The following is a 13617-nucleotide window of genomic DNA, read 5'->3' on the forward strand; positions in this document are numbered from 1 at the left end:
TCCCGCCCAATTTTGTGTCATCTGCAAATTTGATCAGCATTCCCTGCACCTCCTTCTCCAAGTCATTAATAAAAATGTTGAACAGCACTGGGCCCAGGACTGAGCCCTGCGGTACCCCACTCGTTACCTCTCCCGAGTTTGAGAAGGTCCCATTGATAAGCACTCTTTGAGTCCGATTCTGTAGCCAACTGTGGATCCACCGGATCGTTGTTTCATCTAGCCCACTTTGAGCTAGTTTGTTCTTCAGGATATTATGGGGCACTTTGTCGAAAGCTTTGCCGAAGTCGAGGTATATGATGTCTACAGCATTCCCACGGTCTACAAGGGAGGTGACTTGATCAAAAAATGAGATCAGATTTGTCTGGCAGGACTTGTTTTTGACAAATCCATGTTGGCTTCGAGTAATCACGGCATTTTTGTCAAGGTGCTTCCAGATGGATTGCTTTATCATCTGCTCCAGAATTTTCCCAGGGATTGGTGTCAGACTGACTGGTCTGTAGTTCCCAGGTTCCTCTTTTTTACCCTTTTTGAAGATAGGGACAACGTTAGCCCTCCTCCAGTCATCTGGCACTTCCCCTGTCCTCCATGATTTCTCAAAGAGAATAGACAGCGGTTCTGAGAGTTCTTCTGCCAGTTCCTTTAAGACTCTAGGATGCAGTTCATCTGGCCCTGGAGATTGGAACTCATTCAATGGAATTAGGTGTTCCTTGACGGTATGCCTATTGATCTCAAGCTGCAATCCTGCCCCTTCAGCCTGTACTTCGCCTTTGCCAGGGGGGTCATAGACCCTCTTTTGGGAGAAGACTGAGCCAAAGTAGGAATTGAGCACCTCTGCCTTTTCTTTGTCATCTGTTATCGTTTTGCCATCCTTATTTAATAGCTGAACCACCATTTCTTTCCTCTGCCTTTTACTATGCACATAGCTGAAGAAAGCCTTTTTGTTGCTTTTAGCATCCCTTGCTAACCTCAGCTCATTCTCAACTTTAGCCTTCCTGACGCCATCCCTGCAATTCTGTGCTCTCTGCCTGTCCTCTTCCTTTGTTATTTGGCCTTCTTTCCACTTCTTATATGTGTTCTTTTTTGTTTTCAGGTCATCCCTAAGCTTTTTGTGAAGCCACACTGGCTTCTTCTGTTGTCTTCCACCTTTTCTTCTTGTTGGAATTGTTTGTGATTGTGCCTTGAGAATTTCCTTTTTTAAAAGCTCCCACCCATCTTGGACTCCTTTTCTTGTTAGCGTCGCTTGCCATGGGACCTTACTGATCATTGTTCTGAGTTTATTAAAATCAGCTTTCCTAAAATCCAGGGTACGCGTTACACTCGGCTCTTGCTTCTCTTAGAACCAAGAACTCAAGTGCAACATGGTGGCTTTCCCCCAGAGTTCCTGTAACTGCTACTTTATCCACTAAGTCATCTCTGTTGGTTAGGATCAAGTCAAGGATAGCCGATCCTCTAGTTCCTTCCTCTACTTTCTGTAGGAGGAAGTAATCTGCCACACAAGTCAGGAATTTTCTGGAAGGGCCATGTTTTGCAGAATGTGTCTCCCAACACATATCGGGGAAATTGAAGTCCCCCATTACTACTACATCATGCTTCCTTAAAACATTGGCTATTTGCTTTTCAAAAGTTTCATCCTCGTCTTCTTCTTGATTGGGTGGCTGGTAGTAGACTCTGACCACCAGGTTCCTTTTATTCTTTGCCCCATTTATTTTGATCCAGATGCTCTCGCTGGGGCTACGAAGCTGCTCCTCCTGTATTTCTGTGCAGAGATATGTATTTTTCACATACAGTGCAACCCCACCTCCCTTTCTGTTCCTCCTGTTCTTTTTGAACAAGTTATATCCTTCAATTGCTGTATTCCAGTCATGAGAGTCATCCCACCAAGTCTCAGTTATACGTATCAAGTCATAATTTCCCTCTTGAATTAAGAGTTCAAGTTCGTTCTGTTTGTTTCCCATACTCTGGGCATTAGTATATAGACATCGAAGACCATGTGCTTCATAGTCTGGCTTTCTTCCTACATGTGTCTTAAGACTATTATTGGGCGCTATCAGAGCTCTCCATTGCAGTGCATGTGCCTACGTCCATTGTTACCCCCAACGTTACATCTCCCTTCCCCGTAGGATTCAGTTTAAAGCCCTCCTGATGAAGTTCTTCATGCTGTGGCCAAACACATTCTTCCCATCCTTTGTGAGGTGCAACCCGTCCCTAGCCAACAGCCCATCTTCCAGGAAGTATAGGCCGTGGTCCCAGAATCCAAATCTCTGTTGTCGGCACCACCTTCGTAGCCAGTCATTCACTAAGGAGTATTTTTCGTTCCCTTTCTATCCCTCTTCTAACTACTGGAAGGATGGATGAGAAAACTGTCTGGGCCCCAAAGTTCTTGAGTTTCCTTCCCAAAGCTTCAAAGTCTGACGTGATCTCTTCGTAGCTCCGCTTGGCGGTATCCTTTGTTCCCAAATGGATGAGAAGAAAGGGATACCTGTCAGTGGGCTTTATGAGTGCAGGCAACCTTTCAGTCACGTCTCTAATCTGTCCTCCCGGGAGACAACATACCTGGCGAGTCCATGGGTCTTCGCGACATACTTGGGTCTCGATCCCACGCAGCAAGAAGTCTCCCACTACTACCACTCTTCTTGTTGTTGTAGGCCTGGGTTTCATCACCTCTGCTTGACTGACCTTCAGCCTCTTGCTCACTCTCATGCAGGTTCCCCTGTGATTCTTCCTCTGCAGGCTGTCCTCCAGTCTCATCCGCAAGTACCTGGAATCGGTTCCACAGCTCCACTGCTTCCACTGGTGCAGAGTGGCGTCTAGTTCTTCTTCTCCTAACTGTCACCCTTTTCCACGGAGTATCCTCTACTCCATTTTTCTTCACCTCAGCATTTCCCACTTCTGCCTCATCTTGCTGTTGCTCTTCAAGCTTCTGGTCTTCCCTTTGCTGCTGTAGTTCCCCCATTCTGTCCAAGAACGCTTCGTGTTCTCTTATTCCCCGGAGGGTCGACAGTCGCCGCTCCAGTCCACTTACTTTTTCTTCCAGCAGCGTGATCAACTTGCACTTGTTGCAGGTGTCGGCCATGTTGTTCTCAGGCAAGAAAACAAACATTGCACACACCTTGCAGGTCACCACCACTGGAGAGTCCTGTCCTTCCATAGCCTCTTTTCCCTTTTTGTGTCTAGCTTTGTGATTGTTCTAGACTAGCCTGCGCCTGCTCCTCTACTCAGTAGAGGTTAAAAGCAGAGTCCCACTGGTGTGAAAGTGTGTGTTACAAGACAAATAAATGGAAAAAAGTTAGTTAAAAAATAAATAAAAATAACAAAAAAATGTTAGGGGCCTCCCCCTTGACCTCCCCTGCCGAACTCCCCTGGCTAACTCCTGTTTGCTCCCCCTGTCTGCTCGCTCTGTTCGCTCGCTCTCTGGGAGGCTGCCTGCTTCTGTAGTCCCTGGACCAGCTGGAGCAGCTTGCTCTGCTCTGCTCTGCTCTGCTCTGCTCAGCTGGGAGGCGGGAAACTGTCACTGCCCAGTGTAGCTGGTGAGTCGTCATTTTAGATTACAAGTCTGCACGTGAGGACAGGCTGCCCACCCATGGCCTGTGAGACAGAAGTATAATGGTCGCAAAGGACTGGTCGCCACTCCTCTGGAATTTGTCGCAGCTAAGGATGTGGCTGCAATGAAAACAGCACTTTTGCCTTTTGGCCACCAGGTGGTAGCAGGATAAGTTCAAAATCTTCGGGGCGATCATCAGGAGGCCTGGGGTGCGGATGGCACGCAGCTCTCCCTCTTGTTCAAATCTTCACCAGGCTGGCCGTAGAATCCCTGTCCAAACGTCTGGAGACGGTGAGTGGCTGGATGGGGAGGAATAAGCTGAACCCTGACAAGACCAAGGTACTTTTGGTGGGAGACAAGAGGAGGCTGGGGGATGTTGACCTGGTGTTGAATGGGGTACGGCTATCCTTGAAAGACCAGGCCCACAGCCTGGGGGTCATTTTGGACTCCCAGCTGTCCATGGAGGCTCAGGTGTCAGCTGTGAGCCGGACAGCACTGTATCAACTCCATCTGATACGGCGGCTACGCCCCTTCCTTCCCGACCATCTGCTCCCATCGGTAGTACATGCCCTGGTCTCCTCTTATTTAGACTACTGTAATGTGCTCTACATGGGGTTACCCTTGAAGACGGTTTGGAAGCTGCAGCTGGTACAGAACGCGGCGGCTCGCCTGATTAAAGGCAGCCGCCGGCGAGATCACATCACTCCAGTGCTGAAGGAGCGGCACTGGCTACCAGTTGTTTTCCGGGCCAAATTCAAGGTGTTGGTTTTGACCTTTAAAACCCTATATGGTTCTGGCCCAGCCTATCTTAAGGAGGGCCTCCAGCAACACCAGACAGGCCGCTTAAGAAGATCAGCCTCGGATGGCATTCTCTCTGTCCCATCAGCCAGGACAGCTAGACTGGTGGGGACGAGGGAGAGGGCCTTCTCTGTGGTGGCCCCCACTCTGTGGAACTCCCTCCCTAGGGAACTCCGCCGTGCCCCCTCTTTAATGAGCTTCTGCCGCACATTAAAAATGTTGTTCAGGCAGGCATTCGGGGTGGGTTAGGGTATTTTTTATGATGTTTTTAATGTAGAATTTTATTGTTTTAACTGTTTTGTTGTACATCGCCCAGAGTGGCTAGGTGACCAGCCAGATGGGTGATTAGTAAATGTAATAACTAACAAACTAACTAAATAAATAAATAAACAAATAAATAAATAAGAGCAGGAGGAACAGAAAGGGAGGTGGGTTGTGCTGCATGTGGAAAATACCTATGCTCAGAAATACAGGAGGATGAGCTTGGTAGCCCCACCAAGAGCATCTGAATCAAAACAAATGAGGCAAAGAATAAAAGGAGCATGGTGGTCGGAGTCTACTACCAGCCACCCAATCAAGGAGAAGACAAGGATGAAACTTTTGAAAAGCAAATAGCCAATGTTTCAAGGAAGAATGATGTAGTAGTAATGGGGGACCTCAATTTCCGCAATATTTGCTGGGAGACAAATTCTACAAAACACGGCCCCTCCAGGAAATTCCTGACTTATGTGGCGGATAACTTCCTCCTACAGAAAGTAGAGGATTGGCTATCCTTGACTTGATCCTAACCAACAGAGATGACTTAGTGGATAAAGTAGCAGTTACGGGAACTCTGGGGGAAAGCGACCATGTTATACTTCAGTTCTTGGTTCTAAGGGAAGCAAAAGCTGAGTGTAGTCAAATGCATACCCTGGATTTTAGGAAAGCTGATTTTAATAAACTCAGAACAATGATAAGCAAGGTCCCGTGGCAAGCGACTCGAATGAGAAAAGGAGTCCAAGATGGGTGGGAGCTTTTAAAAAAGGAAATTCTCAAGGCATAATTACAAACAATTCCAACAAGAAGAAAAGGTGGAAGACAACAGAAGAAGCCAATGTGGCTTCATAAAAAGCTTAGAGATAACCTGAAAACAGAAAAGGACACATAGGAACTGGAAGGAAGGCCAAGCTACAAAGGAAGACTACAGGCAGGTAGCACCGAATTGCAGGGATGGTGTCAGGAAGGCTAAAGCTGAGAATGAGCTGAGGCAAGCGAGGGATGCTAAAAACAACAAAAAGGCTTTCTTCAGCTACGTGCATAGTAAAAGACAGAAGAAAGAAATGATGGTTCAGCTATTAAATAAGGATGGCAAAATGATAACAGATGACAAAGAAAAGGCAGAAGTGCTCAGTTCCTACTTTGGCTCAGTCTTCTATTGGGGAGGTGGTGGGCTCTCCCACACTGGAGGCCTTCAAGACGAGGCTGGACAGCCATTTGTCAGGGATGCTCTGACTTGGATTCCTGCATTGAGCAGGGGGTTGGACTCGATGGCCTTGTAGGCCCCTTCCAACCCTACTATTCTATGATTCTATGATTCTCCCAAAAGAGGATCTATGACTCCCCTGGCAAAGGCGAAGTACAGGCTGAAGGGGCAGGATTGCAGCTTGAGATTGAGAGGCATATGGTCAAGGAACACCTAATGACTTTGAATGAGTTCCAATCTCCAGGGCCAGATGAGCTGCATCCTAGAGTCATAAAGGAACTGGCAGAAGAACTCTCAGAACCGCTGTCTATTCTCTTTGAGAAATCATGGAGGACGGGGGAAGTGCCAGATGACTGGAGGAGGGCTAATGTTGTCCCTATCTTCAAAAAAGGGTAAAAAGGAGGAACCTGGGAACTACAGACCAGTCAGTCTGACACCAATCCCTGGGAAAATTCTGGAGCAGATTCTAAAGCAATCCATCTGGAAGCACCTTGAAAACAATGCAGTGATTACTTGAAGCCAACATGGAGTTGTCAAGAACAAATCCTGCCAGACGAATCTGATCTCATTTTTGGATTAGGTAACCTCCCTTGTGGACTGTAGGAATGCTGTAGACATAATATACCTCAACTTCAGCAAAGCTATCAACAAAGTGCCCCATGATCTCCTGATGAGCAAACTAGCTCAAAGTGGGCTAGATGAAACAATGATCCGGTGGATCCACAGTTGGCTATGGAATCGGACTCAAAGAGTGCTTCTCAACAGAATCTTCTCAAACTCGGGAGAGGTAACAAGTGGGGTACTGCAGTGCTCATTCCTGGGCCCAGTGCTCTTCAACATTTTTATGAATGACTTGGAGGAAGAGGTGCAGGGAATGCTGATCAAATTTGCAGATGACACAAAATTGGGCGGGATAGCTAATACTCTGGAAGACAGAAACACAATTCAAAGTGATCTGGATAGACTGGAGCGCTGGGCAGAAAATAACAGAATGAAATTTAATAGGGATAAATGCCAAGTTCTGCACCTAGGAAAAAGAAACCAAATGCACAGTGACAAGATGGGGGATACGTGGCTCAACAACATGACAAACGAGAAGGATCTTGGAATTGTTGTCGATCACCAGCTGAATATGAGCCAACAATGTGATGTGGCTGCAAAAAAGGCCAATGCTCTTTTGGGCTGCATTAATAGAAGCATAGCTTCCAAATCCCGGAAAGTACTAGTTCCCCTCTACTCAGCACTGGTTAGGCCTCATCTGGAGTACTGTGTCCAGTTCTGGGCACCACATTTTAAGAAGGATGCAGACAAACTGGAGAGGGTTCAGAGGAGGGTAACGATGATGGTCAGGGGACTGGAAACAAAGTCCTATGAGGAGAGGCTGAAAGAACTGGGCCTGTTTAGCCTTGAGAATAGAAGACTGAGGGGAGACAGGATAGCACTCTTCAAGTCCTTGAAAGGCTGTCCCAGAGAGAAAGGCCAGGATCTCTTCTCGATCATCCCAGAGTGTAGGACACGGAATAATGGGCTCAAGTGACAGGAAGCCGGATGGAGAGGAATAACCTGAACCCTGACAAGACCAAGGTACTTTTGGTGGGAGACAAGAGGAGGCTGGGGGACATTGACCTGGTGTTGAATGGGGTACGGCTACCCTTGAAAGACCAGGTCCACAGCCTGGGGGTCATTTTGGACTCTCAGCTGTCCATGGAGGCTCAGGTGTCAGCTGTGAGCCGGACAGCGCTGTATCAACTCCATCTGATACGGCAGCTGTGCCCCTTCCTTCCCGACCATCTGCTCCCATCGGTAGTACATGCCCTGGTCTCCTCTCGTTTAGACTACTGTAATGCACTCTACGTGGGGTTACCCCTGAAGACGGTTCGGAAGCTGCAGCTGGTACAGAACGCGGCGGCTCGCCTGATTAAAGGCAGCCGCCAGCGAGATCACATCACTGTGTAGTAAAAATGTAACCTAAAAGCCATTGTATGTGCCTTAAGCACCACGTAGCATTGTAAGAGCTGCGCATGCCTGGAATGAGCGGACAGTAACCCTAAGATAAGGTTGCTAAGCAAACCTCTGGCAACCAATCAAAAGTAACATGCTGGCTGAGGAATGCAAGCTAAGTGATAAAACTGCAGCGCGGGGGTTGCCGGGGGTCGACTCTGCTTTTGAGCGTGAGCTCCTTTGTCGAACTGTTTGCAAACAATAAAATCGAGTTGGACCCAGCCTGAAGTTGACTCTCCTCTTTGGGGCAAATTGGACTAGCCTCCAGGGGGCGAAACTAGCATTTTGTGCAACAAACTGGCGAGCCAGTCAGGAGTCCCTTGGACCACCCTGGGGTCAAACGACAGAACCGGCAAAGGTGCCTGTGGGGCGTGCCGGACCGCCTTTGAGGTCTGCCACGACACCAGAGAACGGGGGTCGGGACACCCAGGAGGTTAAAGGCGTAGACTCCATTGATTGAGTCAACCAGGCTGAACGGGTCTGAAGAGACAGCACTAGGGTGTTGGGCAGAGTAAGTACTTGATTTCCCTTCTGTCTTTCTGTTTGAGTTGCCTTCGGAGCGTCTGAGGTTTGTCAGACTCTGTGTAAACGTCTGAGGTTTGTTAGACTCCGTGTAAGTGTCGGAGGTTTGTCAGGCTCCGTGTATGGTTTCAAATAGAGGTAGGCACAATGGGGGCGGGTAGCTCCCGTTTAGAAAGCTCTGCCACTCCCTTGGGATGCATGCTAAAGAACTTTAGCAAAGTCAAAGAAAATTATGGCACTAAGATGTCGAAAGGCAAGCTGGTTACACTCTGTCAATTGGAATGGCAGTCATTTGGAGTCAACTGGCCAGATATCGGCTCCTTTAATGAGGCCACAATTAGAAAGGTGCATGTTATTGTTGTAAATGATGGGCACTGGGATCAGTATCCCTATATAGACTCATGGTTGAGTTGCGCTTTGAGCAACCCTTCCTGGGTGAAACAATGTAAAGGAGAGATGTGCAAACAAATGCTGGCTGCAGACCCTCGGAGAATGAAGGGAGGGAAGGGAAAGCCAATCTTAGAGGGAGAAGACGAGATAGACTTGGCGCAAGGTTTGAGGGGGCAGGATCGTGATCGTGCAATTTCGCCTCAACCTCCAGTAGAAAGTACCCTAACGGTGGCCACAGCCTCTCAACCCCGGCCAGCCGGGTCCACATCGCAAAGTCTCTCTCAACCACCACCCTATGATGGAGAGTATAACGTGACTCCCTCGTGCCCTGCCGACTCCTCTTCTGACCAAGTCCCAAGACAAGTGGCCCAACCCAGCTCACCAAGACCCCTGCGGGACCCATCCCAGTTAGCAATACATTTTTCTCCTCTGGCTGAGCCTAGGGCTACCCGAAACCCGCACCCTAAATACCAGTGCCCGATGCGAGAGGTAATGACAGGAGAGGGGCAGACTGCATTTGTATATGTGCCCTTCAGCACCGCTGATCTGTTCAATTGGAAAAATCAGAATCCTTCCTTTAGAGAAGACCCTGATAAGATGCAAAGTTTTATTTCGATCTGTGGAGCAGACGCATCGTCCCACATGGGCAGATGTGCAGATGATGTTGCAAACCCTACTAACGTCCGAGGAAAGGCGCCTAGTGCAAGGCACCGCTAATAGGATCGCTGAGGAGCGAGTAGCAGGAACTACTAGGGACCCCCATGAATTATGCCTCCAAGTAGACCCTGAGTGGCGTCCCAACAACCCCAGGGACCGAGAGCGGAGTCAGGACTATTTGGGAATAATAGCGGAGGCATTGGGGAGAGCTGTGCCACATGTGACTAACTTTTCAAAGTTGTATGAAGTCCGCCAAGAGAAGGATGAAAATCCCTCTGTGTTCCTAGGACGGTTGTTTGATGCATTTAGGAAGTTTAGTGACCTAGATCCTGAAGCCTCAGAAAACCAGCGCATGGTAAATACAATGTTCATAGGGCAAGCAGCACCAGATATAAGAAAGAAGCTGCAGAAAGCTGAAGGAGCCGTGGGCAAGCCACTCTCCGAGTTGGTAGAGATTGCATATAAAGTGTATGGCAACCGAGAGCAAGTAACAGAAAGAAGGGAGACAAAACGTGGCGAAAAGCAACTGGCGATGCTAGCAGCCGCCTTGAGTGGCAGCTCAGGACGCATAGAGCCTCAGCAGAGGCAAGAGGGGGGGCAGAAGAAGGGAAAGGGCCGCCCGAGGTTTGACGAATGTGCATATTGCCGAGAGAAGGGACACTGGAAGAAGGACTGCCCGCTGAGAAGGCAGAGAGAGAAGAGCCAGGGGGAGGGGCGCCAATTGAGAGCAGACTCCTCTGAGGAATGTAGCTGAAGGAGACCGGGATCTAAAGCCACCACCCTACGAGTAAGTACTCGGGAAGATCCCATGGTAAAGATAAGGGTCGGTGGCAGAGACTATGAGGCTCTGGTAGATACTGGAGCCACCTTTTCCATGATCCCTGCAAAAAAAACCCTCGCCAAAGAAAGCGGACGACACGTGACAATAGAAGGAATTGAAGGAAGAAAGGCTAGATTGCCTGTATGTGAGCCCCTCCTCACAAAGATCGGAGACAATAGACTAGAACATGCCTTTGTGGTCTCGCCCACATGTCCGGTTGCCCTTCTGGGGCGGGACTTGCTGACGAAGCTGCAAGCTGAGATCTTCTTTCGTGGGGATCAGATTGTAGTACAGCTACCAGTGAAGCAGAGCTCAAATTACCAGATGGCCCTCCAGGCAACTGAAACTGTGTCAAAGGCCAAGGGGATTGATCTCTTAGAGAATGTTGACCCGTGTGTATGGGCAGATGGAACCCCAGCTCGGGCAAAGTATGTAACACCAATCAAAATTCCCCTAAAGGAGGGAGAGCTGCCTGTGTGTGTGAAACAGTATCCTTTGAAGAGAGCTACTCGTGCAGGCTTAAAACCGCTTATTGAAAAGTTTAAGAAGTATGGCTGGCTAGTAGAGGGCTCATCCCCCTTTAACACCCCAATATTGGGGTTGCTCAAACCAAACAGCGCCTCCTACAGGCTGGTGCAAGACCTGAGAGCCATAAACAAGAAAGTTTTAGTGGATCATTCCCTGGTTCCGAACCCCCACACCATTTTGACCCAAGTCCCAGCGAATGCAAGGGTGTTTTCCGTCCTAGATTTAAAAGATGCTTTCTTCTCTATCCCACTGCACAAAGACAGCCAGAAAATATTTGCATTCGAATGGGAAGACCCAGATACTTATCATAAAACTCAATTGTTATGGGCTGTGTTGCCCCAAGGGCTCGTTTCAGCCCCCCACATTTTTGGATTAGCATTGCAGAAGGATTTGGAGCAGTGGAGAGACAAGCACCAGGAGTTGGCGCTGTTGCAATATGTTGATGACCTGTTGATAGCGAGCCCTAGCATGCAAACGGGGAAGAGAGCAACAGAGTCTTTGCTGAACACCTTGGGAGAAAGGGGGTACAAAGTATCACGAGAGAAGGCTCAAATATGCCAACCAAAGGTCACTTTCTTAGGCTATGAAATTGAAATGGGAACAAGAGCCCTGAGCAAAGATCGAATTCAAGCTATACAAAATATGCCTGCTCCTAAAAGCCCAAAGGAGTTACGAGCCTTTCTAGGTCTGACAGGGTTTTGCAGAATGTGGATTCCTGATTATGGGGGAAAGGCTAGGCCCCTGTATGAGTCTCTTACCAAAGAGGGCCTTGCAAGTTGGAAATGGACCAAAGAAAATCAGCATGCATTTGAACTATTGAACACTGCCCTCTCACAACCTCCAGCACTCATGATTCCAAATGGGCGCAAGCCCTATAGATTGTATGTGCATGAGAACAAGGGAGTTGCCTCGGGAGTCTTGACTCAACCAGTGGGCCCGACATGGAGGCCTGTGGGCTATTACTCCAAGGTCCTGGACCCTGTAGCAAAAGGGTGGCCAGCATGTCTGAGAGCCGTTGCAGCCACTGCTACCCTTGTAGAGGAGGCACAAAAGATTGTCATGGGAGCTAACATGGAGATACACACCCCACATGGCGTGCCCCAAATCCTTGGAGCAGAGGGAGGAAAGTTCTTAAACCCTTCCAGACAATCTAGATATGAGATCTTTTTGTTATCTAATCCAGGCCTCACCTATAAGCATACCACGGCCCTGAATCCAGCCACCCTTCTGCCAGAACCAGGACCCCCATGTCATGATTGTCTGGAAGTGTTAACTCAAACAGTATTGATTCGATCCGACTTGACAGATGACCCGCTTGAAAGTCCAGAAGAAGAGTTCTTTGTAGATGGCTCAAGCAACATAATCGATGGCACACGACATACAGGATGCACCGTGGTAACGCTGACTGAAACTATGTGGAAAGAGAAACTCCCTGCAAGTTGGTCAGCGCAAGCAGCAGAACTCACTGCCTTGACACGTGCACTAGAATTGGGGAAGGATAAAAGAGTGAACATATTTACAGACTCACGCTATGCCTTTGCCACCGTACATGCCCATGGACTACTGTGGAAAGAACGTGGGTTCATCACAGCCTCTGGACAGAAGATTGCAAATGGACCGCAGATTGTGGCACTACTGGAGGCTCTCCAACTGCCAAAGGAGGTAGCTGTGGTGCATGTAAAAGCGCATGGCAGAGCCACAGATGAGCACCAGAGAAGGGGAAATGCGAAGGCCGACATGGCAGCCAAAGAAGCAGCGCAGATAGGAGGAGAAGTAGTGTTTCAAGGCTTAGCCCATGAGATACCCCTCCGCTTGGAAGACTATAAAGCAAAATACACACAGGCTGATGACAAAGCTGCCGAGGAAAACAAGGCCACAAAAAATCCCCAAGGGTGGTGGATAGTCCCAGGAGGAAAAGTCATGCTACCCCGATGGCTGGCAGAAGAAGTGGTAAAACAACTTCATGTGAAGACCCACATGGGAGGCACCGCAATGGGAGACTTACTTGTTCGACAGGTTGTGGCACCGGGATTGTATGTAGAAGCCCAACGAGTCACAGCAAGATGCCCCACCTGCCAGAAGGTAAATCCAAAAGGGGCCCGAGCGCCACCGCCAATGGGAGGACGACAGTGGGCGCACTACCCTGGACAGGCCTGGCAGATTGACTTCGCAGAGCTTCCAAGGTCAGGCCGACACCAATATTTATTGGTACTGGTGGACCAGCTAACGGGATGGGTAGAGGCCTACCCTACAAGGAGAGCTACAGCATCAACAGTGGCATGCTTCCTGCTCCAGGAACTGATACCTCGGTTCCTGTTGCCTGAGTCTATTGAGTCGGATCAAGGGAGCCACTTTGTGGGAAAGATAGTGCAAGAAGTGTCTAAAGCTTTAGGCATTAAATGGAGACTCCATACCCCATGGAGGCCTCAGAGTTCAGGTCAGGTGGAGCGCATGAATAGGACATTAAAGACAATGATAACAAAAATTTGCATAGAGACCCACTTAAAGTGGCCCCAGGCGCTCCCACTGGCTTTAACTCACATTCGTAGCACTCCACGTAGAGGGATAAAATTGTCACCTTTTGAATTAATGTTTGGAATGCCTCCTAGGGTTCTGCCAGCAGGGTGGAGGGAACAAGTCACTGTCGATTTGGGAAAAACTGAAATTGGACAACATGTTATTGCCTTGCAGTCTGTTTTGTCATCCCTTCACAGGTTTGCTGCACCATTCCAGAGCCTACCGCTGGATGCTCCAATCCACAACTTCCAGCCAGGGGACCAGGTGCTGCTCCAAAAGTGGAAAAAGGGCCCCCTAACTGAGAGGTGGGAGGGACCATACCAGGTGTTGTTGGTAACCCATACAGCTGTCAAGCTCAGCGGAAATGACAGGTGGACTCAC

This window comes from Heloderma suspectum, chromosome 11 (assembly GCF_057233095.1).
Source record: "Heloderma suspectum isolate Gila_16-S chromosome 11, 16-S_ref, whole genome shotgun sequence".
Classification (NCBI taxonomy): Eukaryota; Metazoa; Chordata; class Lepidosauria; order Squamata; family Helodermatidae; genus Heloderma; species Heloderma suspectum.